The sequence below is a fragment of the Crocuta crocuta genome, unplaced genomic scaffold, assembly GCF_008692635.1.
Source record: "Crocuta crocuta isolate KB4526 unplaced genomic scaffold, BGI_CrCroc_1.0 scaffold223, whole genome shotgun sequence".
Lineage (NCBI taxonomy): Eukaryota > Metazoa > Chordata > Mammalia > Carnivora > Hyaenidae > Crocuta > Crocuta crocuta.
Genome location: NW_027529426.1, coordinates 426206 through 453999, shown reverse-complemented (window position 1 = coordinate 453999; position 27794 = coordinate 426206). Strand labels below are relative to the sequence as shown.

The 27794-nt window shown below is 35.3% G+C and overlaps 1 long non-coding RNA gene across 1 annotated transcript; it reads left to right on the top strand.

Annotated features, from left to right (window-relative positions):
* Positions 1-16621: 16621 nt before the first annotated feature.
* LOC144227268 (uncharacterized) lies at positions 16622-26230 on the top strand. Its single transcript, XR_013333890.1, has 5 exons — positions 16622-16679; positions 17832-17891; positions 22164-22202; positions 23173-23354; positions 25369-26230. It is a non-coding gene; the product is annotated as an uncharacterized LOC144227268 (long non-coding RNA).
* The last annotated feature ends 1564 nt before the right edge of the window (positions 26231-27794 follow it).

Here is a 27794-nt window from a genome sequence, read left to right as displayed (position 1 = left end):
CTGCTTTGAACAGTTTTACAGGTATGCTTTATTTATGTGTTAGACTCAATCGTAGTTCAGTCATATTACTGTGCTTTCACAACCCATTATCCCTAGATACGCTGAACTTTGTAGACCAAATTGAACCATCTGTTATCTACATAAACTCTGAATTCCTTGAAATGTTTTCAACTCAGAAAAAAACAATAAACGTTTACATTTACTGAAAAATTTGTGTGATTTGCAACAGCCATTTAAAATCCGTTTCGGTAAAGCTGTGGTATATGTACAGTAAATGCATTCAGGAATGTGCTGAGCTATGTTCCCCAGTTATTTCTCTTCTCTGGTGGAAAGATAACAGAAACCTCCCCTAACAAGTTTCAAAGGGCCAAGACGTCAGTCCTAACAGCTCAGTTATTGGTAAGAACATTGCTGTAATCAAAGCTCACTTCGAAAATTCTATTAAGACAGGCATGTAAACAAACAAATATCATGCTCCATAAGAACAGTCAAAATGAAGGCAGATATAAAGAGCCCCTAGGCACAGTGGGGGGTAGGATTAGGTCTTGGCCGGAAGTTTTTTTTAGTGTGGACCCTGAAGAATGCAGTCCAGCGAGCATGCAAAAAAACATGGTTTTCTGGGAAAGAAAATGAAACTAAAGTGGAGGAGATCAAGTAGAACAGTGACAGAGAAGTGAACCTTGCATTTCTCCCAGGGCTGCCATTCAATTAAGAAATCTAACTTGTGGCTTTGCTATATTGATGTCCCTATTTTTTCAGTCCTTCCTGTATGTCTAGAGCTCTAGTAATCTCTTATTGAGTAGGATTAGTTCTTTCTTCCTTAGCTCCTAGCCTGCAGCCTCTATTATTTCCTACCTGATTTATATTTTTTTAACCAAGTCATTATCGTAGCCTAGCACTACATCAGTTAAAATCAACTGCTTACTACTCTTCAATCACCATTGAACCAGAGCGATGGTTCTCTGTTAGTGACATCCTACCTATCTCATTTTTTAAAATTTTATTTATTTATTTTGAGAAAGAGGGTAAGCACAGGAGTGTGAATGGGGGAGGGGAGGAGAGAGATGGAGAGAGGGAATCCTGAGCAAGCTCGATACTGTCAGCGTAGAGCTGGACGCGGGGCTCAAGCTCACAACCGTCAAATCATGACCTGAGCTGAAACCAAGAATCGCACGCTTAATGGACTGAGCAACCAGGCTCCCCTATCCCATTTTATAATGCTTGTCACTCAACCATAGCAGCCACTATGCTATAGACTCAAGAAGGCAAAGAGCAGATCAGTCTTGCTTACTACTACAACCCTGCTATCTGGAAAGATGTCTAGTACATAACACACTCAAAACTCTGGTTTTAAAATAAATGCTTGTCTGTGTTTATCTTTCCAATTGATTCAACTTCATATCCTTTTCTTTGATAAAAATATCTATTTTTCTCTCCTCTATTATTGGTTTCTTCTGTTTACATCTTAGTCCGGATAATTAGCCCACCCAATTCTGATGTGTCATAAATTGTGTCATAGTTGAGGTGGTCACTTAATGCTATGGGACTCTTTCTAAATTATTGTTTGTTTCATATCTTGATGCACATTAACCAAATTTTCTCTATCATGCCAGTGGAAAGGCTATGGATAGAAGCCAAGTAAGATTTTATGCTAATAACCTCTTATGAAATATTTCAGAGTAATCCCTAGGTTTCAGTAAATGCTTATAAGTAAATGAGAAAAACACAACTAACTTGTAGTGTCTGCATGTTGTATTAGTCATCTCAGGCTGATATAATAAAATACCAAAAACAGGGTGGTTTAAAGAACAGACATTTGTCTCTCACACTTCTGGAGGCTAGGGTGTCTGAAATTAGAGTGTTAGTGTAGGTTGAGTTCTGGTGAGAGCCCTCTTCCTGGCTTGCAGACTTCTGCCTTCTTGTAGCCTCACAGAGCAGAGAGACATGTTGTTGTTTTTCTCCTTATAGGGGCATCTATCCTAGTCTGAGAGCTCCACCATCATGATCCAAATACCTTCCCAAATGCCCATCTCCAAACACCAGCACATTGGGAGCTGGAACTCCAATATCTGAATTTTAGAGGGACACTTGTCAGTCCATAGCACATGTTTATGTAGATCACATGCATGTGAACATACAAAAATAGACATGTACCTTTTTCCTACATTTGTGCTTTATATTTGTATTACTTATGTACCTAGAGCCAAGTGTGCTCAGGGGACCTTTGGAGTTTCAGATGCATATTCAAGGGTCTGCTAGGATAAGACTACTTTATAACAATAGGAAGACAATATTTAGCTTTTTCACTTTATCAATATTTGCACTAATGGTCCAAAAGCATGGTCTGTTAAAACGCTGATGGCTAAACATGAATCAAGACTGCAGTCTTTGTATGAGGAAGTGCGCTTATGTAATTGTTTGAGTTGTGACCTGAGGAACCATTTTCTCTTAGGCCGCCATTTTTCTTTAAAGAAAAACTGACAAACTGGCTCACCGACAGATATTTTGTCAGAAAGAAATCAATTAAACCTGCCACTTCAAGGAAAATAACTGACAAGATTTATTGCCAATGATAAGAAGTCAAGCTTTCAAGTAAAAGTTAGAATTTTGGAAAACATGTTTGTATCACCATAGGCCTGACATCTTCAAGATTTTCTGACGAGTTTGGTGATTTATTAATGAATGTGATGTTTTTATATTGTGTAATGAAGTGGGTGGACATTTGAAAGATTTGCATGACTTAGGGAACCAATACTTTCCAATCAGTAAGTGATGTCATAAAATTATACACGGGCACAAGGTTGATTCAAAGTGAAAAAGGGACAATAAAACTAAACTATAAGGAACTACTGTAGGTTGAATTTTGGGGTAGTCTCAACGAAGAACATCCATATTACTCTCTTCTCTAACTATATATCTGGGGGGCGCAGATTTTATTTATAGACATCAACCAAAACATACTGAAATATATTGAATACAGAAACAAATGTGAGTGTTAGCTATCTTCCATAAATCCAGGCATTAAAGAGATATACAGAAATAACATACAGTACTATGCTTCTCAATGATTTTTTGGTTTTGAAAATGCATTTTTATGTAAATATATTATCTGCAGGTGATGGGTTTATTATTGTTATATTTAAATAAATTCATTAACAAATAAATTTCTTAATTTCTCAGTTTCAATTTCTAATACAGAGAATAGTGTGAGCAATAAACCCCACAATAAATGTTTTTGAGATAGTCATTATTTCTTAAGAGTATAAAGGCTTTTTGTGATCAAAATTTAAAGAATCTCTTATCTACAGAAATTTGAATCTGTGCTAAATCTAACAGAGAGTGCACACATCTTGTTCCACCATCAAGCACTGTGAAGTTCAACCAGACTCTTGGGGAAAAAGTAATAGGATATTCCTGTATTTGCTCATTATCTCAATTGAGTTTATTTTATTCTCTACTTTTTCACAAGTTTTCTAAAGGTTTTTCTAGAGACTTTGGTCTCTATTTCTCTCTCTCTACCATCTCTATTTCTAAAATGTGATCAATACTGCTTTTTGTGTTTGTATGTGTGTATTTGTGCATCTGTGTATTGTGATTATTAATTCAGTCTTTCCCAACTTACATATGCTTTAGACAATTCATTAGACATTTAGATGTAACAACTGCCGGCATTTAAATATCTCAATGCTCTTGGCCAAAGCTTTCCTAAAACATCAACTTTACCATTTTTGGAAAATAAAATAGTAGCCTACCTATACTTGTTTTGCTTCCTCATCTTCTTCTCTTCCTTAATTTTCTTTAAAAATTGTCAGCCCACTGTTAGCATCACATGCCTACTGCCTGTGAAAATCCTTGTAATTTTATAGAACTCAATTTGCAGACAACTAAAATAGTAAACCTAAGAATCACAAAAAAATAAGAGAACACAGAGAAGATCATTTTAGCCTTTTTTTTTTTTTTTTTTTTTGTGAAACTGCTTTCCTGGCTTTTCTATGGCTGGCCTCATTGTTTTTTTATGCCTACTATACAAAAAAATTAATCACATTGTAGTTTTCTACTTTAGTTTCTTTCTTTATTCATTCAACTTCTCCATCAGATTATATATATTTGGAGAATAGAGTCTATCCTCTTTCTCACTTAATTCCACATTCTAGTACAGAGTCTGTTCTATAAATGTCAACATATTCCGTAAACAAATGATGAAACAAGAGATTTGAACTGGATCATTCAATGTCAAAGCCCAGATCATTTTTGCATTTTTGAGGCTTTTATCTCTTGGAACTTTCTTGGGTTCTGTTTGGGTTTATCTGCCACAGCAATAACATGAGAAATGAATATTAAGCACCTGAATAGTATCTCAGAAGCCAGATACTGTGCAACGGTCTCACAGAAAACACACATTGCCTTTACCTCTCAGGTTCCTATGAACTAAACAAAAATTTCTTACCAGATAAATGTTCATCTTTTTACTCTTTGCTTTGAATATCATTGAAATTAGACCTGAATGACCCTGAGGGTCTTTTTTTTAACACAATTTTGCTTATTAATGCTATATAAGTTGTTTTGAAATGACTAACAATTCTGTTGTGTACCTCTTTCTTATGAACAGGTACTAGGTTATTTCCACGCTGTTTTTCCTTCTTTCGGGCATATCTGTGAATGATCAACAGGAAATAGCATAGTCTTTCATTCAACAAATAATTCTTAAGTTATTCATTGTATGTGAGAATTATTGTACTCAGCACTGTGCAAAACTCAGAGAAGAAAGATTGACACCTAACTTTCCAGTGGTGTCCTCGACCCTGGAATAGCATTTTAAAAACCTAAGAAATTTTAAAATTCCCCGTGTCCAATCCATATACCAGATGAATTGAATTGAAATATTAGGAGGTGTAATTCTATGATGAGTATAGAGTACCCAAGTGATTCTAATGTTCAGTTAAATTTGAGAACCTGGAGGTAAGGGAAGAAAGATAAAAAATACCACCTTCTGTTTGATACCTAAGTGGAAATGTAGATCATGGGTTTTAATTCAAGCCTGCCTAGCTTTAGAAACGTTACACCTTTCTTCCAGTCATAGTGAAAGAGAGAAGTGAGGGACAGAGATACGTATAGTATAAGGTAAAAAGCAATAAACTTAGTAATGTTTAATAGCTATATATTGCTATTATTTTGACTATTTCACAGAAGGCTTCATGGTATAGTTTTTATTTTTGGTGATATAGTAAAAGAAGAGAGTAACAAAGGTAAAAAACAATGAAGGGAGATATTTTTATGTATTTATTGAAATTTTGAGTTATTCTCTATGGCTAAGAAAGATTAAAAAATGAAATGTTGACTGTTTATGAAGGCCAGGAAAAGTCTGTAGAGTCTTGGGAGTTAGCTCTGTTGAGGCTGCTATAATAAAACACTACAGATAAGTAGTTTATAAATAGCACGAATTTATTTCTCACAGTTCTAGAGACTAGAAGTTCAGTAGGGTGCCAGCATGGTTACCCATGTGCTGTCTTCATGATCATAGAGTTCTTATATCTTCATGTTGTAGAAGGGCCTAGGGAATTCTGTTAGATCTATTTTATAAAAGCACTAAGTCCATTCATGAAGGCTGCAAACACATAATTTAATCACTTCCCAAAAGCTCCAACTTCTAATACTATCACACAGGGCATGAGAATTCCCACCTGTGAATTTTGAGGGAACACAAACATTTAGACCATAACACTAGTTATGGAGACTGGAGATTTCCAATAGGCCAGAATTCTGCCTTAGAGTAAGAAGAGATGTCAAAACTTCCAATAGTGATTGAAATCATCTTTATAGAATTAATGTGCTAACATGTGGAATTAGGTGGCAACAAATTGAGGAACTTCAGCAACTTGAGAGTGCAAAGTCTGATGAAGATAGAAAAAAATCATTGAAGAAGAGCACAGTATGACTATATTGAAAGGTGATACATTTCCACAAAAAAGGAGAACTTTACAGTGTTGTGTTATAACAGATGATAAGGACGAGTGATAATATTACTTGGTTTGTTGACAAGATGGTTATTGGTAACATTTGAGATTGTACTATCAGAAAAAATATTGGAGGTGGGAACCTGACTGAATATTCTTAAGAATCCAATTACTGACAAGTAACAAACGTCAATGAAAGTAGACATTCTATCAAGAATATTTACTGTCAAGAAAAAAGAGAATGGTAACCCACTAAGATACCACGTTGATGGAAGGATGTTTTTAGGAGTTAAGGAAATTATCTTTATTTTTTTGTATCTCTCCCTCACATATGTAATTATTTTCAACTGCACCCAAGTATTATGTATATTTTTCCAGCTAGGCTATAGACTTTTGAGTACAATTTCTATGTTTTATTAACCTCAGCAGCCATAAATACTCATCAGAGATCAATAAATGCCCAAAGACCTCTTCAATTATTTATTATATTTCTTGTAATTATTTCCAATGTCACTCCAGATTAATGTTTACCAAAATGGTGGAAAGAAAATGAGAAAACTAAGATGTTGAGGTTCTATTGTTCTATAGGTGTATAAACGTGCCATGATACACAGACTGAAAAAAAAATGTGATGTTTGTAGTACTAAAACATTATACATATATAAATATATATATATTTTTATATATAGGAAATNGGGCTGGGGAGGGGCAGAGAGAGAGAGAGGGAGAGAGAGAATCCCAAGCAGGCTCTGGACTGTCAGCTCGACTCAGGGCTCAACTCACAAACTATAAGATTGTGACCTATGCTGAAATCAAGAGTCAGACACTTAACTGGCTAAGCCACTCAGGAGCCCATAAAAAAATTGCATTTTTGACAAACTATTTCTTATCTACGTTTCATTGATCTCTGTGCTACATGATAAATCCAGAGATTCCATGGACTTAGATATTGGAGCTGTTGCCTTGATTTCTTAATAAATGGTGTCCTGTAACAAATGAAAAATGTTTTAAAAAGATAACAAAAAAATACCTATAGATGCTTGCAAAACACACTAAAACACAAACTAATGTAATGCAGTATCAATTCAGGAACTGAGGTCTCTTCATGTTGACAAGATAGCTACAGGGAGGAGCTGATTCCAGTTGTATCACATTGGTATTACACCTATAACCAGGAGAGAGAGAGACAGAGAAAGAGAGAGAGAGATCTTGGTAGAGACAGACTTAGCAAGAACTTACAAATAACAAGATTACAGACTCCTAGATTGATGAAAGAAAATTGGAATTGAGGTAGCAGAGTCATCATTTATCATCTGCTCCTTGCCATATATGGTTGGATGGAAAATGAGTGAACTGAGACAACTCCCATCAGCATTAAGTCTAGGACACTTGCATGGTCCTTACTTTATAGGATGTAATGAAGAAGACAGCAACAGATTCTATGTGGAAGTTTACTATGCACCCATTATCTATTGACTAGGATTGTCTTTGCACTGATGGAAGAATTCAGGGGGAAAAATAAGGTTATATTTAGAGATGAAATCTATATCTAGCTTCACAGGCTTTCATTAGTGATTGAATGTGGACTCTTCTGGACATGATCACTTATATTAAATGTTAGTTGATTCAGTACTATCAAAAGCAAACAAGTTACTGAAACTTTCTTATATGTTGTAACATACTGCTCTCATCTTTGTACCCTCAGGCTTCCACACTATGTTCATACATAGTTGATACTCAACAAGGTCTTGAAAGATTGCATGAGCAAATTTAAATTAAAATTACAGAAGTCAAATGTAAATATTTGAAGAAGAGAAAAGTTGTGATAACTGTGGTGCTTGAGAAAGAATACTCCCTATTTTTGCTGCAGGATGTTCTAAAATGATGGAATAAAGTAGTGATTGTCAGGGAAAAATGTTTGTGGAAGTGAAGAATTGTGGAATACAAGAGTTATGATCATGGCAGCACTTAGTGGCCAGCTGGATACAAGGGGAAAGAAAAGCAGATTATTGAAGAGAAGGCCAAGTTTACCACACACAGTAAGTCATTACATGTCATTAAAAATGACGAATTGTTCTAGTTTGGAAGCAAAAATATATTGTGTATGTTTCCAAAAAATAGTCTCCTAAGTCACAGTGAATGTTGTTGTGCTGTCATAGTGCTATAAATGGAGGCTGTATAATGAAATGACAAATGTCATTAGACTTCCGGGTTCTAAAACTAAGTTCATCCCTTACCAGGTGTGTGACATTGAGAAAGTTGCCTGACCTGTCTTTGCCTCCATTTCCTCATTTATAAGAAGAAAACAATAAATCTGTCACTTCCATTGGCTTGTCAGGATCAAATATTAAAATCTTTGTGATGTTTTAGTTGAAAACTAACCCAAGGAAACTTTCAACAAGTATTAGCCATTGGAGCATGTTCTCATTTTCATATCAAATTCATGGAGAGGTTACTTCCTTTACTTTCTATAGTTTTATTCACTTTGTACATACTCCTGTTTTCCTATTCAAGAAAAGATCATATTGATCTTTCTGTTGCTTCTTAAGCATTCCAACCACTAGCTTCTGCACTTGTTGCTGGAAATTCACTTGCCCAAAGATCTGCAAGTTTCACCCTTCATTTCCTTTAGGTCTTGCTTAAATGTCACTTTATCAGAAAAGATTTTCTTCAATTTCCTTTATAAAATTGAACCTGCTCATCATATTCTTCATTCACTTACCTGGATTTATTTTTCTTCATCATGCTTATTGCCTCAAAACATGATTTGTTGCATGATTTCTTGTTTACTGTTGTACTCCCTCCACTATGCAAGTTCCCATAGAGAGGATTTGTGTCTTTTTGCTGACTGTAACATCTCCCCACAGTACAATAGGTGCACTCTGTGTTCTTAGCAAATATTTGTTGAGGCAATGAAACACTCCTTGAATCTCTTGCCTCTTAATTTTCAAAACCGTTTTTTCTGAACCATAACCTTCAAAACAGCCTTTTCTTATAAAACTATAGACTAAGTTCTTTCAAGTCAAAATATCTTTATTTTCAAGACAACAAGACTTTAAGAAATCTGTTTTAAAAGTTCTAATTACTATTATCTTTCAAATTTAATGAAAAATTCCACTTGTCTGGCATAATCTGAGCATTAAATTTAGTGCTAAGTCTCTAACGACATATGTTATTTTATGGTCTTTCATTCTTGGGACAAATAAATTCCCCTAAGAAAAATGACATCTCTAGACCACTGAAGGAAAGTGAAGGGGAAAAAATATGAAATAGAAGGTTTCTGTATCCTGAGAAAACTATAGAAGCCTGACCTCTCCAATGTCCCTCACAGTTTACTGGATGAGAATCCAGTTCCTAAGGTCAGGTTTGTAATATTGGAGAGACTGAAAAAAATGCTAAGGATCTCAAACTCTTGGAATTAAGTAGGAGTGAATCTCTGACACGCCAGACTTTTAGTTAAAGCAAAACAAAAAATATTATTTGCTTGTATTCTTTCTGAGTACCTTCACACAGCTCTAGATGCTTGTGGTCATGTTCATTCATGTGGAAGACTGATCATTATTGCCTGAAAATCTGCATATATTAAATCATGAAAGTTCACTGCTTAAAATATCTAATCACAAAAAATATTGACACTGTCACAGAAATCTCTAATTAACTATTGGGTATTTGAGTCTAAAATCAATGTATAGAGAAGTGTTGATTGGCCTACATGAATATTTTCTGGTGTTCTATTTCATCAATATATCTTATCTTTTGCTTTAAAGCCAATTTGGTTTCATTTTTCCCCTTTCTTTGTTAATAAACTGTGATTGTGTCTTGTAATGAATATACCCGTAAACCATCTGGCAGTTGTCTCACGGCTCATTACATGCTATAGGCCACTCTGAGAAGCCGCCTCAGGTGACATTTTAAACTGGTACATGCAGAGAAAATCACTTTTTATTATTGAGATCAAATTTTGGAAAAAAAGTAGAGCTCTCCTTCTTCTTGCCATCAATATCTAGGAGAAAGCAGTGGTTAATTAGGTAATAATCGCCAATAGCTCTCATTTTGGGGTTGTAAATGACAATTCTCTGCATATGCATATCTATGTGTTTTTATGTGAATTAAGGAGATTTTGTTTTTGAATTTTTTAATGTTTATGTATTTTTGAGACAGGGAAGGGGAGGGGCAAAGGGAGAAGGACAGAGGAGCTGAAACAGGCTCTGTGCTGACAACATATGAGGCTCAGACTCACAAACTGTAAGATCATGACCTGAACAGAAGTTGAACAATTAACCAACTGAGCCACCCAGGTTCCCCAGGAGATAATGTGTTACACACTAGGGCTGCTGTGATTTCTAGTACATTTTTCATTTCTTAATTATTAATTGTGTATTTCAATATTACCTCATTATTTTATAAAGTGTTGGGAATATTCCATAGGGACTAGGAACTTGGCATTCTGACATTCCTCCTGGATGAAATCATGCACCTGGAGACCTGATCAACACAGACACAGAAACATGAGTTTTTTTCCAACACATGCTACCACATATTGCCTTTTTAGTTTTGATTGTCCACTCTTAAAACTGTGCTGTCTCCTGTGAATATTATTTCTTTTTGGCAAAAGTCACAATTAGTGCTCTACATGGCAATCTGTCATTCTGTTGCCAGTTAATGATAAGTTTACTGTGGCTGGGCAAAGTGTGGAAAGTATATTTTCTTTCTTTCTATTTTTTTTTTTTTTTTGGTGCAAAAAATGTGCTTTATTAAAGCATGGGGACAGGACCCATGAGCAGAAAGAGCTGCCAAAATTAAATTTTCAAAGAACAAATCTTAGAAGGAAAAGAGCATCTAAAGTGTTTCCAAAGCACAAATGAGATATATTAAACTCATAATTCCACTGAGATGGATTATGTCATGATTCTGCTTCACGGCCATGAGACAGATCCATAATTTAGAAGAATGAAAACACCTTGTGAAAAATATGTATGTAAATGATTTTTAATGTTTTCTTCTGAAGGAAATGAAGTTTTCAAATTGTCATGTTATTACCAGAGAGAGGATAACTTTGATTGATGAAAGTCAGAGGACAGGGTATTTAAACAAATGGGTCCAGCATAATGAGCCTTGAAAAGAAATTTTGACATTTCAGCAAAGGAAATCTTGACAGAAAAAAGTTTTCTCTTAAAATTTTACTAGATGCTTAGAAACACCAACTTATAAAGCTCCTCAAGATACTATAATACTTGCCAAATACTTCTATTTTGATTTATTTTGTGAGACAAAAAAGCCGAAATAACTATAGTTACAAGAAACATTGGTAATTTCTTTTGAGCATCATTGTGTAATTGATTTTTAGGTAGATGTTAAAATACACACATATGCCCGTACATAAAGAGAGAGAGGGAGGGTGAGAGAGGAAGAGAGAGAATATACATGTTTTTAGAAAGATTTGATGTGTTTAATGATTACTGGGATATAGTATTCTTGAAGGAATAAGTTATATTAAAGAGAAAAGACTGGGTGGTTTTCTTGTAGGGTCAGATGATGAATCATATTTCTATAGATGCATGGGAAATATTCTTTGCTGTAATGAGATTTAGTGCAAAAATTTAACTAACTAATGAATAAATGAACTAACCAAACCCAAAACTCTGGCCTGAGAACCTTGAGGCCACACAGCACACAGCATATGCTTGTCCCTACTGTAGCACTATAACTTTATTGCAATTACCTGTTTGAATTATGCTTCATTCATATTCCAAGTGCCCTGAAGAGGAGATGATGTATTTATCATTTTTAATGTAGTACTGAAAGCAGGCACACACAATCTTAAGTATTCAATTCTTTTATCTTCCCTACTCTCCAAAAGTATTTTAATATTATTTCCAAAATCTAATGCTAAGTATGGATAGAAACTACAGAAGTGTGACACTGCATCAAAGGGATTTAGTTTCTTTTTGATGCACTTATTGGTATTTTACAGTTCATCTTCCTGTGTCAGAGAGTAAACATTAAAAGCCAAACACAATTTGCAACATGGAAAATGAATGACATAGTTTATAAGAGCAGTAGAATCTCTGGTGAATGTTTTATGTCGAGTCAGATGAAGCTTTCTCTTACACTTAAGCTCATAGCTCTTATGGGTGGGCATTAGTAGCTTCTCTGAGTCACAGGTGGAGACATCTACCTGAACACAGTTGCTGCCAAGGAAGTCCCACAGAGAACACATTTCAAATCCCTGACTCAGCAAGAGATTACTCAGACTGGAAAATACAATTTGGAGTACTTGGCTAAGGGCGCATATCTATGAATTACAACGTGCATCAGAGAAGGGCTGCACATTTTTTCAACACTATCAAATAAATACATTTGATTAATAGCACTTGCTATTACATGACACATGGATGAAATAGCACCTGCTATTAATTGAGAAGTCCAATTGAACAAGGCCAAACCTCAGAGAAAAATAAGACCATTTAAATTATCCTTCATAATTAGGCCTCCAAATAAAATGAGAAGAACTATTTGTAAAGGTATTTCTGAAAAAGAGGGACATACTGAATTCCTAAGAAATGGTAAAAAAGCACACTTTAGGGAAGTGTGATGGAATCTTCAAGTAACTTAAGATAATGGTGTTAGAGAAATCATATATCGAACAATTGTAGAATCAGTATGAAATCATGCATTCCATAAGGATACTAAATTATTAGAAAATATTTAAGTACAAGATACATTTGAAGATGTTCATATACAAAGGAAATCCCCAAAATTCCCCATTGGGAGATCTACTTTTTTCTCTTTCTTTTTAAGTATACAAGTTCTTAATAAATAGGTACACTTATGTGAAACAAAGAGACACAGGGAAAAATGATACATTTCACACATTCACACACATACACACAAAATCAAGTTTCTGATGGGCTCAGGTAAGTCTCTAGTATAGTAGATGTTCTAATGATTCTTTCCCACTGGCTTCAGATCGCTGTTAAGAGCTGCTATAAATCCCTATTCTCAAGAATAAAAGTTAATTACTATCATAGGTTAAGAATGATTTTTCCTCTTCCCTCTGCACCACAGTGGGTTATTATACAATTAGCTACATAAAAGAGATATCATGCTTTATCTCAAAGCATTCATTCTTGTCCACAGTGAGAAGGGGCCACATTATTGCTGGCCATTTGTGTTGTGGTAATTCTCTTATTCACAACTGTGCAGAGTACCTATGCATTGATCAGTAAATGTCACTGGAAGGAATGTCTTGGGAGATTAAAGAAGGAATTGCATAAATGAACATCTCAAGCATCCTAAGAGGACACTGCAGAGTATATGACACATGGATGAAAGGGCTCACAAATGAGTCTCTATTTAGAGCTTGCCTCTGTGGCTCAATGTCTTATATCTGTGTTGGAAAATTCCAAGACAGTATCTCTTTAAATATTGTTTCTGCCTTGTTCTTGTTTTCTGTTTCTTCTTAGACTTTAGGACAAAATACATTAGCTCTTTCATTAAGTTGCATATAGGTATTATACTCTTTTTTTCCCTCCTTCTTTTTTAATGACCATGCTTCAGTCTGGGTATTTTCTATAGTCCTGTTTTCAAATCTAAAAATGTCTTCTGCTCTGTTTATTTAAAAACTAATCTCATTTGTTAATTTCTTCATGTTAGCCATTGCAAACTTTAATTCTAAAATTTGAATTTATATATAGATTCTATTATTCTGGTGAAATTTTACAATATAATCTTTATTTTCTTGAACATATAAATTGTAATTATTTTAATGCCCATGTCTGAAAAGTCCCACATCTGGGTTTTTTTGATTGTCTACTTTTCCTTCCTTCTTTTTGATCCTGTCTCCAGGCTGCCTTGGTAATTTTAGATCGCTGTATAGGAAAGCATTGTAGAAACTCCAAATGATATAATCTTCACCCAGAGGATTTTCTTTTGGAAAGTCAATCCAGTATGGCCCAAATACTCCTGTACCAATCTGAGTGTATATGATTTGAGGTGAGGTTTTAAATTATTGAGGTCTCAGGGTGCCTGGATGACTCGGTTGGTTGAGTAACCAACTGTTGATTTTGGCTCAGGTCATGATTGAGTCCCATGCTGATAGCACAGAACCTGCTTGGGATTCTCTCTCCCTCTCTCTCTCTGCCCCTCACCTTCTCATATGTGTGCTCTCCCGCCCTCAAAATAAATAGATAAACTAAAAAAAAACAAATTATTGAGGTCTAATCTGTCTCTAATTTTCCTTTTACTCCTAGAGTGTCTTTTGGAGATTGCAATTGAAATCCAGGAGTATTGATTAGAGTTCTTTATCCTGGGTTGGCTCTGAACTCACAATTTTATCTCCTCAGCATGGCAAGATTTCCAAGAGCTCTCCTTAGTTTTTGGCTTCTCCATCTTCCCTTATACTTGACTGCTTGACCTGTCCTTTTATAGAGAGGTGTTCAAGTCTCTAAGTGCTATGAGGAAAATTGTAGGGCAGAATGCATGGAATTTCTGGTAGACCAGAACTCTAATTTTTGTCTCCTAGTCCTGGAAGATTGACAAATATTTTGAGCCATGGCTTTCTGCTCAATTTCTGGGTAGTGCTTCATTAAAGAATCAGAAAATGCCTTTTCCAGTGAATTTTATGACATTTCTGTTCTTCTGGAATTTGACCACTCATGTCTTGAATGTCCAGGTTATTCTCTGATGGCTTTAAGCAATAATTTTGTTGTTTTTATTTTAGTATTTCATGCATCATTTATAGTTGTTACTTTCAAAGGGAGATTGGTCTTATAAAATATAGTCTGTCATAGTCAGAAATGGAAGTTGTACAAGCCTCTCTTTAAAAGGTCCTAAATAAAAAAAAAAATAAAAAAAAATAAAAGGTCCTAAATAATAAGCTTTTTTATTAAGTAGTATAAACAGAAAAAATTCAAAATAGAGGGGGCATGAGAAATGGAAAAATGGGCGAGGGATTCTTAAGGGGAAAGAGGAGGTAAAAAAAAGAAGAATGGCTTTAAAATGTTTTATAAACAAATCAAACTGAGATTTTAAATGTCTTTGCTTTGGGGAAAAAAACAGTTAAAAACATAAGTACTTATAAGGTGTTTTGCAATCCAGTCAAGTAAAACAGATTGATTTTTATCTGTAAATTGTTATTGACTGTGAAAATCAGCTGGCTTTTGTTGTTAGAAATCAGAACACAGTGCATTAGACTGAATAAATGTGTTGCCTAGTAAAGTTGCTTGGTGCTAAATTGCATTCAACTAGTGAATAGTTTAATGATTTTTTTCCTAAGAACTGAACATGTGAATGTGTCTCAAATGGTCTGTTATACTCAGTTGAATTTGTAGGCAGAAAGCTTATATGCCTCACAAAAAGATAAGAGAAGCCATAAAAGTGATGAGGCAAAACAGATCTCCAAATGGCAAACGTGATCTAATTTATCTGTGAACATTTAACTGAAATTAATTTTTAAATGATTGATCGTATTTGGTGACAGCAACTGTAACTGTCTCTATGCATGAGTTAGAGTCAGTCATTGTGAGGATTATAAAGATGATCAATGACTTGGCTTTCTGACAAGTCAAATCACAAACACATTAAAATTCCTTGTGCCATTCATGAAATACCTACCCATGAACACATCAGACATTTGGAATTGTCAGGTATAATTCACATATTGATATTAATATAACTCTCTGAAACATTGTCAACCAGTACTAACTGGGGGCCCTCTGACTATGTGACCAATTAGCAGTGTGAACATGTGGAAAAGGTACACCACTGTCAGGAAAGACTTCTTACACTGTTGTAAGGAAAGATAGTGAGGTATAGAAAATCATTTGCTGAACAAAATTAACTGAACATATAAAATGTTCCTGGCATTTGGTGAGGACTAAGATTACAGAGACACAAATAAACTACTCAGATCTTGTCGCAAGAGGATTATAATATATTGGAGCAGCTGATAAATAAACCAACATAAAGGGTAGGATGTGATAAATCCTATTCATTTCCTTCCTCAACAAATCTTTTTTGAGCAATTTTATGTACTAGGCTTAAGGGAATGCAATATAAGCTAGTAAAAGAAGATAATTTATAAATATGAAATATAGTAAGTATGATAGTAATTTGCAGTTTGGTACAAGATTTATGAGGAAAGACATCTAAAACAAATTGTGAGTTTAGAAAAGGATTCTCTGTAGGGAAGTAGATGCTACCTCAAATGGGTGACGATTGGGGTGATGAGATTCTTTAGGCATAGAAGGGAGCAAAATTGGAGTGTGGTGACTTTGTACTATGTTAATTTAGTTAAGCAGAAACCGAATTTTCTAGAACCACCTTCCCATTCATGGTTAGGATTGGACAGCCATTACCTGTATATGATGAGTGCAAGTCCCATGCCCCACCAGAGCTTGGCACATCCTTGCCAGTCTACTTGCTTCTCTCGCTGGTGGGCTCATACAGCCACAGCTCCTCCACCTGCTTTGCATCTCTTCCTTGAGCTTCTCCAAGTCCAGGGCCAGACATAGGTGCAATTCTGGAGTAAGGGACACATGCTGCTTCTGCAGATTACCTGTATACCTGAAGCTAGAGGCAAGTTCTGATCTGTCCTTGAGGGCACAAGTTAATTATCAAGCATTCTAGTTTGTCTTTGATTTTTTCTTTGTTTGTTTGTTTCACATAGAGATATTTTCCTGACTGTCTAACTACTGACCAAGATAACTTCAGACCCACCGTAAGGTACATAATTCATTCCGCTGACTTCTACACCAGTTTTCCTTCCTGGTTTCTGCTTAGTGTCTTCTCTCTGGTGCTCTAAATATCTTCTTCTAGAAATTTACTTCACCAACTTTCTCCACAATTGTGTAAATTCTAATCATTATAATAAATGTTTTACTACACATCATTCATAGCTGTTTTTATTCCCTTATGGAATCCCAGCTAATGCTTACATAAGGATTTTTTTTAAGTACCTTCATTGGCAACTATTAACAGATAATGTGGCTGAATGAAAGGATGAATGTGAAGAGTAGCAGAAAATGAAATCATAAGGGGATCCCATTCAGAACTATTTTAAAGTAGGATGCATGTCTAAGTTTCCATTTTCTAAAATTCTCACTTACTGCTTGTGAAAATGAACTGTAGTGTCTAGGGGCACCTGAGAAGGGAAAGAAAAATAATTAGTTACAAACAGAGAGGGAGGCAAACCTTCAGAGACTCTTAAACATAGAGAATAAACTGAGGGTTGATGAGAGTGAGAGGGCGGGGGTGCATGGAAAATGTGTAATGGGCATTGAGGAGGGCACTTGTTGGGATAAGCACTGAATATTGTATGTAAGTGATGAATCACAAAACTACTCCCGAAGCCAAGAGCATGCTGTATACACTGTGTGCTGGCTAATGTGACAATAAATTATATTTTAAAAAGATTAAACATTATAAAGTTTTCAATTTTCAAGAAAATACTAAGTACATGTGACTCTTAAAAATAATGACAGATAGGGGCGCCTGGGTGGCTTAGTCGGTTAATCGTCTGACTTTTGTTTAGGTCATGATCTTGCGGTTCGTGGATTCGAGCCCCACGTCGGGCTCTGTGCTGACTGCCAGCTCAGAGCCTGGAGCCTGTTTCAGTCTGTGACTCCCTCTCTCTCTTACCCTCCCCTGCTCACACTGTCTCTCTCTCTCTCTCTCTCCTAGAAATAAATAAAACATTAAAAAAAAATAATGACAGATAATAAATTTAATGGGGGATAGGATTTGTGCTGAACATCTTCCATCTGCCCTTTCTAATACACTTGTTCACCTTCTCCTATTCTGTGCCTTAAGGTAGACTGAGTTTTATGGTATGAGTATACATTGAATTAACAGGTCTCCCTTGTTTTCTGGCTACAGTAGGATTTGATCAATGGAGGGAGACATGTGCTGGAGATTTGAAGGTCGGAGGAAAGTGAGGTATGGTACATTTTCTCTAGACTTTCTGTCTGTTGAACTAGCTTCACACCACCAGAATCTACGACTTCTGTAGAGCTGATTTCTCCAATTTCTCTCTCTGGGTTTTGGAAACGGTTCCTTTCCTGTGTCCCTTCTGATGTGAGTTTGGTAATGCCTCCCCCTATGCTTAGTCTCAGGGTACTAAATTATACCAAATTGAGTTCCTAAAACTTTGCCCGCAACTTTATAAATAGTCCTTGAATACAATCTACTCAATTTACCCAGTCTCTATGTGCTGTTTCTTGGTGTACATAAAACTCCAATTTGTCCTAAAACTATGTTATGCAAAATATTGGAAATTGAGAAAGTTAGACATATTGGTCAACAGAAATTAGGAACCACTACTTCTTATGTATCCATGTATGTATGTATGTATGTATGTATGTATGTATTTAAAAACAGTTTATGACCACATATTTACAAAGCACTGCCATAGATATCAATAAGGAGTTGATAAACAAAATAAAACAAAACATGGAAGGGTGCCTGGGTGGCTCAGTCAGTTGAGCATCGGACTTTGGCTCAGGTCATGATCTCATGGTTTATGGGTTTGAGCCCCACACCAGGCTTTGCATTCAGGGCCTGCTTCAGATTGTCTGTCTCTCTTTCTCTCTCAAAAAAAATAAATAAAATAAAAAGTATAAAATAAAAAATAAAAATTTTAAATATTAAAAAGTAAACAAACAGGAAGGGTCCCTGGCATCAGGGATTTTACATTCTAATTAAAGAGACAGACATTAAGTGAATAATTAGAAAATTAATCATTTAGATACCTTTATGATAATTGCTAAATAATTACAAAATGCTGTCCCTGTGTAAAAGAGGGATCTAACAAATTATTAGGTAAGGAACAGAGCAGAAATTTTGGTTGTTGTTATCTTTTCATTTTGTTTCTAAACATTCAAAATGAAGTCTAAAGAATATATTTGAGTTTCTAAATAAAGTATGAGGAGAAAAACAAAGTATTCAGAGGAGACTAATTAGCCTCTATCACATCCCTGAAATGATTAGAAGTCTTGCATTTTCAAAGAACAAAACGAAGCCAGTACCTGAGGTCCAGTGGGCCAGACAATGGTGAATCTTCTAGTAGAGGTGTAGGCTGCTTCATGCAGATATTTAGGAGATATGAAGGATTTGACTTTAAAAAAATTAAAGTTTATTAATTTTTGAGAAAGAGAGAGAAAGGGCAAGGGAGGAGCAGAGAGAGAAGGAGACACAGAATCCAAAGCCAGCTCCAGGCTCTGAGCTGTCAGTGCAGAGCCCCACATGGGGCTCAGACCCACGAACCATGAGATCATGACCTGAGCTGAAGTCAGAAGCTTAACCGACTGAGCCACTCAAGCTCCCCAAGGATTTGAGATTTTTTTTAAAAAATGAAAACACTTGAAGATTATAGGCTAGGCTTGAGTTAGTAACCACATGTTTAAAAGATAACATTGACTGCATTGTGGGAAGCAGTTTAGAATGAAGAGGAAGAATGTGAATAGAATATGATTATTTGGAAGCATATCTCAGCCATCTACACAAAAGAAGATCCCAGCTTAATTAAGTATAATAAAAAGTGCATGGACACATCAATTGGGTCATCTGGAAACAGACCCTGAGAGATATCAGGAGTTCAGGGACCTACGAAAAATAAAAATGGAGAGAGGAATCAGAATTGGGTATGGAAAACCTTCAGACTGTAATGCATGTGATGAACATTTGCAAGGGTACCAATGAAGTCCACGTTCTCGAATTTTGGAAGTGGTCCTCAGCAATAATCCCTAATGAAAACCTATGTCTGGCTTTCATGTTTGGGCCATAAAATAAGCTGTACTTTCTCCTTTTACTTTCCATAGGAAGTATCTGTATTCCAGGCAATAATCTATGTGTGTGTGCATGCATGTGCACACATGCGTGTGTGTAATGTCTCATAGGTACAAAATATAATATAAAAAGGCTTCATAATTTTTGAGAAAATGATAAGCATATTCTGAATTTTATAGCTGTTGTTTCCTTGCTTTTCTTTTTAATGTCCTATATATTTATTTGTAAGCAGCTTATTTAGTTTTGCTTTTATAAATGAAAAATATTTCTATATCTTTTCTAATCTGCATTTTGCAGTCAATGCTGTGTTTTTCTAAAAGTTTTACCCACGTTGATATGTGAAAAAAATTCTATACTTGCCATAGCTCTAGATCATTCTGTTCTCCAATATACCACAATTTATTGATTAAATAAATCTATTTACATCTACATTGATCCATTTGTGGAAAATTTACACCTTTATTCTGAGTCTCCTTAATATCTTTCAATAAAATTTTATAAGATGTCCCCTCCTCTTGTAACAGTATTGAGGTTGAATATTTGATGTGTTTCATATGTAGATTCATATACTTTACATATTATACTGACTTTTTAAGATCAGTATCTATTTCTAAGTTTATCAAAATACCAAACAAATAAGTATCCAGAACTTTATGGAAAAAAAGTTGGACAGTCACATAAATTAGTGACATATTCCTTTGATTAATTGCCAGCAGAAATGATTGCCTCCTCTGCCACAGCCACTTCCACATATTCGACCATCTCCCGGCTAGCTCTATAAGGTTACTTGACTATTCAAATTAGGCAGTTTCATTATGTCCCAGAGCAACAACTGAATCTATTCTGCTCTGCTTACCTGCTTTGACTTGGGTAATTTCCTTTGTGGGATGGTCTGATCTGGCAAGATATTTGACTATGTGAGATTTAGATAGCTCTGCCTCTGAGCTGAGTCCTCAGCTGAATCCTCAGATGCCCAAAACTCAAGAGAATTTGCAGCATTTCATTTCACTAAGAGTGTGGGAAGAGAGACAGAGAGAGAGAGGGAGTGATTGAGATTTAAACTCATTTACAATAAAAGACATTTGTCAGAATAACTCACACACAATTTTTGCTACATCAACATGTATCAAAATATACACCATCTTTAATAAGTATTGAGCTGTGTGAATCTCCATTTGCATGCATGAAAAAGAAAAGCTCTTCTGTATATGTAGAGCCAGGCTGAACAATCAACAGATGGTTCGGATAAATGTCTCCACATTACATGAAAATTTCCACTGTGGGATGAAACAAGGATTTCATCCACATTTTTACTCCATGCACAGCTTTATACTTTCACACTTGTGTTATTTTTAAGATTAAATTTAGAAAGTAATGTAAATATAGGAAGGGGGTATATATTAGAGAATTTATTGGGCTACAACAAGAATATTCTTTCTATATAAGAGACGACTTGTGGGACACCTGGGTGGATCAATCATTTAAGTGGCTGATTTTGATTTCAGGCCATGATCTTGCAGTCATGAGATAGAGCCCCATGTCAAGCTCTGCACTGAGCATGGAGCCTCCTTGGGATTCTCTCTCATCCTCTCTCTCTGTTCCTACTCCACTTGCACAAGCTCTCTCTTTCAATTAAAATAAATAAACAAACATTTAAAAATAAAGAAGATGACTTGCAGGGCACCTGGCTGGCTCAGTCGGTTAACCATTCAACACTGGATCTCAGCCCAGATCTTGGTCTTGGGGTCGTGAGTTCAGGCCTGGCATTGGGCTCAGCTCTGGGTGTGAACCCTGCTTAAAAAAAAAAAAAAGAAAGAAAGGAAAAAAAAGATGACCTGCAATTCTAGTCCCTTTTCTGCCCAGGTTGCTTACTTCTTTATGTCAAAGGAGTCTGTCTTTTTGAATATGCATGTGTCCTGTTTTTCTGAATGCTTCTGAAAACGAATATTAACTACTATGTAAATGTCAATCAGTGAATACTTCATGATTTTCCTTTTTAAAATGTGTATGGTTTGCCAGGCACTATTTAAACATTTTCTTTATGGCATGGATTTGCTGTTTTTGTTTTTGTTTTTTGTTGTTTTAAATCAATGCTTGATTGTAGGGTGGCAAAGTTAGGAAACAAAAGACTGGAATAGTTCTCTTCTCTTCCTCTTCCCGTGGTCCCCATGATATAATAAAGGGACAAGTAGAAACAATAAATAAAAGAGATTAAAGAGTGAAAAAAACCCTAATCTGGATAAAAAGCAAACTGTATTTAGTTTTATGGCCTTCTCACAGCAATTTCTCAATTCCCATTCTCACTCCCAAGGCCTCCATGTGACCACCATTATAAGTGAGTTGGGTATCTTCTATTCTTTAAATATTACTCATTTATAAAAGTTTATATGTACTCTGATCTTCTCAACCCTGTTACCTTTTCAGGTCCAACATGGCCTCTGCTGCATGAAATTAAGAAAATAAGTATGTTTGATTCCACATTCTATTATTTCATGCCTATATAATTTTGAAATTCAAAGAAGTTTCACTTATTAGTTATATCTGTCATTTACTATTACATACTTACATGCATTCTCTTGTTTAATTCTTACAAAAACTTCATCATAAATCTGCATGTTGCAGATGAGGTAGCTAAAGTTTAGAAAATGTTCCTTCTGGATAGCATAAAATTTCTTTAACAGTTTCACAGAAGATGAGCTACTAAGAATGGTATCGACATATTGGTTTTGGGAGTGGCCACTTAAATTTGGCACAAGATATGCTTGGGCTCTGGGCTACTAACAGTCCTCTGCCTCGTCTTGGCCTTGAGCCACATGTGTGGACCTGAGTCTTAACGCTTGCCCCTGTTATATATGACCATAATGCTACCTCCATCCTCAGCACACAGGAACAGTAGGGGTGGTGATAGGTAGCATTTACCATGCAGCCACCACCTCCTTCCCACTTGCTCCCAGGGTAATGATCCTAACTCCTCCATGGGCTACTGCATACCAAGCATTGGCCTTCTGGCTGGACCTCTCTGGGATTGGCTGAACCTATCTTCTCTAAGATTTTCCTAAATCCATCCCCATGAAGGGAGGTTTGGTGCAAAGAATCTGAAAACCCTTAAAGAATATAGTTTCAGCTATTCCCAAGAGCCTGACTGACATTTGGTACCAAATCCATGGAAGGATTGGGTGTCTATTCCTGGTGCCAGCTGGGGGAGGGGTCATACCCACAAGGGAAAGTATGCCTGTTGTTGGTATGTGGTGCGGAAGATAGCAATCAACATCAACAGCTCAAGGACTAGGAACATAGTGATTATAGCCTAAAAAGTTCAAAAGAGGACACAGTTGAACAATGTGCTATCTATGTTTACAGTACAACGTTCCAAATGGTAAATTTAACTTGACCAGAAAACGAATCATCATTTATATTTCTGTACATTACCTAGGTAAGACTTGGATCTGAGAGACTCATTCTATGACAATAATCATGGGTTGCATGATTGGTGATGGCTGGTGCAGTGTCATGAGTAAGGATGTAATCTGCATAAAATAAATGGCACTGGGAAACTGTACAGACAAGAAGACCTAGCTGGTTCAATACAAATAGCTTCTGACACGCCACAGCATTGTGAGTAATAGCATCACTGCTATGTTTTTTTTCCTCATAATTGGATATATAAAATTAGCTAGAAATGTTGTATTTAAAAATAAAGAACATGGAAAGAAGGTTCCCAGTCATAAACAGGAAGTGATGGTGTCTGGACACTATGAAGACTTTTTATGTGTCCTAACTGGAAAATAAACAAATACATGAGTACCTCTTTTCCAGCCATTATTCTAAATCCTCATACACACAGGCCATGATGTTATAAATATTTTAAAGCCAAATAGTCCATAAAAATACTTGCCTGGGACTTGCACACCCCATGGGAGAGCTTGGTCAGGACAGTAGTGAAACTCACCACTGCTGAATGAGTAAAAGCAGAAACAGAGATGAGAGCTTGTGTCTGCTTCAACCCCTCCTCAATTCCTTCTTCCCTTCTTACTGAGGGATCACCAGGTACTCACAAGGCTCCAATGAGCACAATAGAAAAACAACACATCTTTCATCATCAAAATTATTTCATTATCTTCCCATGTTTACTTATTTATTTTGAGAAAGACAGAAAAAGAAAGAGAGAGAGAGCTCAATCAGGGGAGGAGCAGAGAGAGAGAGAGAATTCCAAGCAGGTTCCACATTGTTGGCACAGAGCTCGATGTGGGGCTCAATCTAATGAACTGTGAGATCATGACCTGAGGTGAAATCAAGAGTGAGACACTTAACTGATTGAGCCATCAGGTGCCCCTCAAAATTATTTCTAACCCAGATAGAGGAATGATATGTTAGGATTTTTTTTCTTCTATTAGTTAAAATAACAAAACAATTATTTTATATAACTATATCATTAGAAAACTGGAAAATATAATTCTGTACTAATTTTTAAAAACTAAGCAGTAAGGGGAGCATCTGGGTGGCTCAGTCAGTTAAGTGTTCAACTCTTGGTTTTGGCTCAGGTCGTGATCTCATGGTTCATGGGTTCGAGCCCCGTGTGGTGCTCTGTGCTGTTAGCCCAGAGCCTGCTTGGGATTCTCTCTCTCTCCCTCTCTCTCTGCCTCTCTCACACTCATTCTCTCACTCTCTCTCAAAATAAATAAATAAACTTTAAAAAAGTCTTAAAAAAATAAACATTAAGCAGTAAGAAAAAAACTACTTTATGGTACTAGTTAATGTGAAAGATAAAAACTACGTTTTCATTAGTGAATTTTCCAATACATAATTTTAATGATTTCATCAATTTTATTTAACTATTACAGGTTTACTAGTTAGTTTTAATTATTTTATTTCACTTTTTTTTATTTCACTTTTAAAGCTAGCATTTGATCCTTGAAAAAATTTTAAATATCAAAAATAGAAAGTCACTTCAGTTTTACCTGCCAAGTGTTATTATAAATAATGTATTATTGCATTTTATTTGACATTTTATTATATGCATTATAAGGGTGCCCTTTAAAAATTTTTAAATATACATGAAATAGCAGATATAATGTTTTCCCAAATGATGCAGTTGGATACAAAAGTATTTAATACTGTGTTAAATGATATTTTTATGACATAATACAAATCATAAACAATCAATAAGTGTTCAAAGAAATTCTCATTGGACCTCCAAATATTTAGGGAAGGATTATTTTTAACTTAAATATTGTTAATTTCTATGTAAATATAACATTTTCACAAAGAAGTACAGTATTTTATTTATTTGAAAAATGCATGGCTATGAAATTAAGCAGTAGTTATACTTTCTCCCAAGCAAATTAAGACAAATCGATCAAACTTACCTCAAATTTTATGTAAGACTTTCTCTGTGCAAACATTTTAATAGTACTTTATGCACAGATTTTTTACTTTATTCATTCAAGTACTTAAATTGCCAGCAATTTCTCATATGTATAAATCAATCAGCAAATCGAATATTAATTTATCAAACCACTCCAAAATAGTTTATACTTTTAGGTACATTTTGTTCACTATTCATACATTATCCATTATTACCACTGTGTAAAAGAAGAATTGTATGTAAATCTCTTCTTACTACCCATAGGTGGCACTGAAAATGTGTATATTTCAACAATAAAGTGTGTTCAGCACTATGTTGAAGATACCTTCTTCCTATAATGCAGTTTCAGCTTGGTTTGAATGAACAACACCCACCTACCATAAAATTACTCTGGTGTGAATGTGAAGAGGTCTGTTATGCAAATAGAATGTAAAATGTTTATAATGATGGAGCATTACATCAAGAATATTTTACTTGTATTATAAAATTTACATTGTGCTCAACTAAAATTGTATTATATTTAGCAAGTTAGATATAATATTTTTCTCTATTATTTCATTATTTTTATTTGGTAAAATTGTCATTTCCATTTTAGTCTTGATGTTGTTTATCTGAGTCAACCATATATGCAGAAGAATTTTGCAAAATTTAGAAGCATTTTCATTTTGCTTAGACTGCTTATAAATATATTCTCTGATTTGTAATGGTTAATAAAACTAGGAGCAAATATCTGAGTATTTGTATGTACATTAATTTTATTAGTAATGTTCTTCATTTTATCCGTGTGTATATAGTTAAAATTCCTCACCTCCATTATAAAAGAATTCTATTATCTCTGTCATTTATAATCCTTTTAAATCTAGTTCATTCAAGAGCTTTGTTTCAACAATTCATTGGTAAAAAAAACAAAAGCCTTATGACATTTATTCTGCATTTTTAACAGCAGTTTTATTAAAATGATTTATTGCCACAAGACAAATCCTAATGATATTCCTATTTTATAACTGCATTTTATTCTGGGCCTGGTTGGTGTGATTTATTCATATTTCCTAAGAAAATCTGAACCACTGTGTCGCAGTAGCTATTATGTAGCAAATGTGTTTTACATTATAATAATAAACATACATTTTTCAAACCCAAACTTTCCAATAATCAGATATTCTTGAGTAGTTTCAGTGGTTTTATTAGATCCTAGTGAAGTCTCATTATCTTGTACAATTTGTCTGAACTATGCTTCCCCAGGTCCCTAATATTTTCCGTTTTTTAAGCCTGTGTGGGAAAATAAACTTACCTGACATGGGCTTTATTTAATTATATTTCCATTGTCTCATCTCTGATCAGAGATCATTCAATATGAAACACTTTTCTTCTTGTTATCAGAATTTAGCTTACTCTTCTTAGTTTTCTGAGCCTCCCAAGCCTTATTTCTTGCTGCCATCCACCACACAGGACTAGAAGAGAATACTACGTACACATCAGCTCTACCCAACACCAGTTCCTTCCTGGATCATCCTCTTCTCTTTAAAGCACCATGCTCAGCTTGAAAGATTTTTAGGGTTTACAGAATGAGAGAGACAAAATGTTAATCATTGTTAGGAACAAAACAAGCTTAAAGAAAAGATATTTGTTACTTTAATATTAAGAATGCCAGAAAGGATTCAGACACAGTCAAACCCGGAGACATCTAAAATCATGCCCCCCATTGATCCTTGCTTCTTGGAATTCATCCTCGTGGGTAGTTCCCTTCCACATTGTGCAGAGCTGGTCTGTGTGGCAAATAGCGTACAACAGAAGTGATGCTATGTCACTTCTAAAATTAGCTTATCAGAAAATGATGGCTTCTGGTTTGGGCACTCTCTTTTTGGTTCACCACATCAGTTATCACGTTATGAAAATTTCACTTGGGGAAGAAGAGAGGTCTCCAGTCAACAGTCCAGAGAATTGAAACCTATGTTAAAACCATGTGGATGAGTTAAAAAGCAGATCTTCCAGCCGAAGTTGAGCCTCCTGAGAGAGATTAAGCCTGAAATAGCAGCTAAGCCACTTCTGGATTCTTGACACACAGAAACCAGATGAAAGAACTATATGTTGTTTCAAGCTGCTAAGTTTTGGGAGTAATGTGTTATATAGCAAAAGGTAACTGTTACAGATCTCAAATAATATTATCAGACCTTTGTCAGAGTTTTTCTATACTAGGTTCTTATTACATCAACTTGCAACAGTTATTGATGCAAATGGATTCAGATGATCCAATGGTACAATTGTGAAGTGTCTCTTTGTTACATGGATTCTATATCAGAGATCCACAAATGACAACTTGCTGTTCAAATCAGGCCTGCCACCTGTTTGGGGCAAATGGTGTTTTATTGGAGCACAATCACTTCAGTTTGTTTACATTTTGTCTATTATTGCTTTCCTGCTACAGTTGCAGAGCTGAGTAGTTAAGACAGAAGACATGGCTCATAAAGCCTAAACCCCTGTTCTACATGGTGGGCAGTATACACTTTGGCATCCATACTTCCAGATGAGCTGCAATTGCAGAAGGAAAAATAAAAAATTCATAACTTGATAAAAAAAAAAGTTTAAAAGAGAACTCTAATTTACCTCTTCTGAGCCTTTGTCCCAATTTTGTAGACAGGTGGAAATGTTACTCTAATTGGCTGAGCCTCACTCATGTGACCATTCTTGCT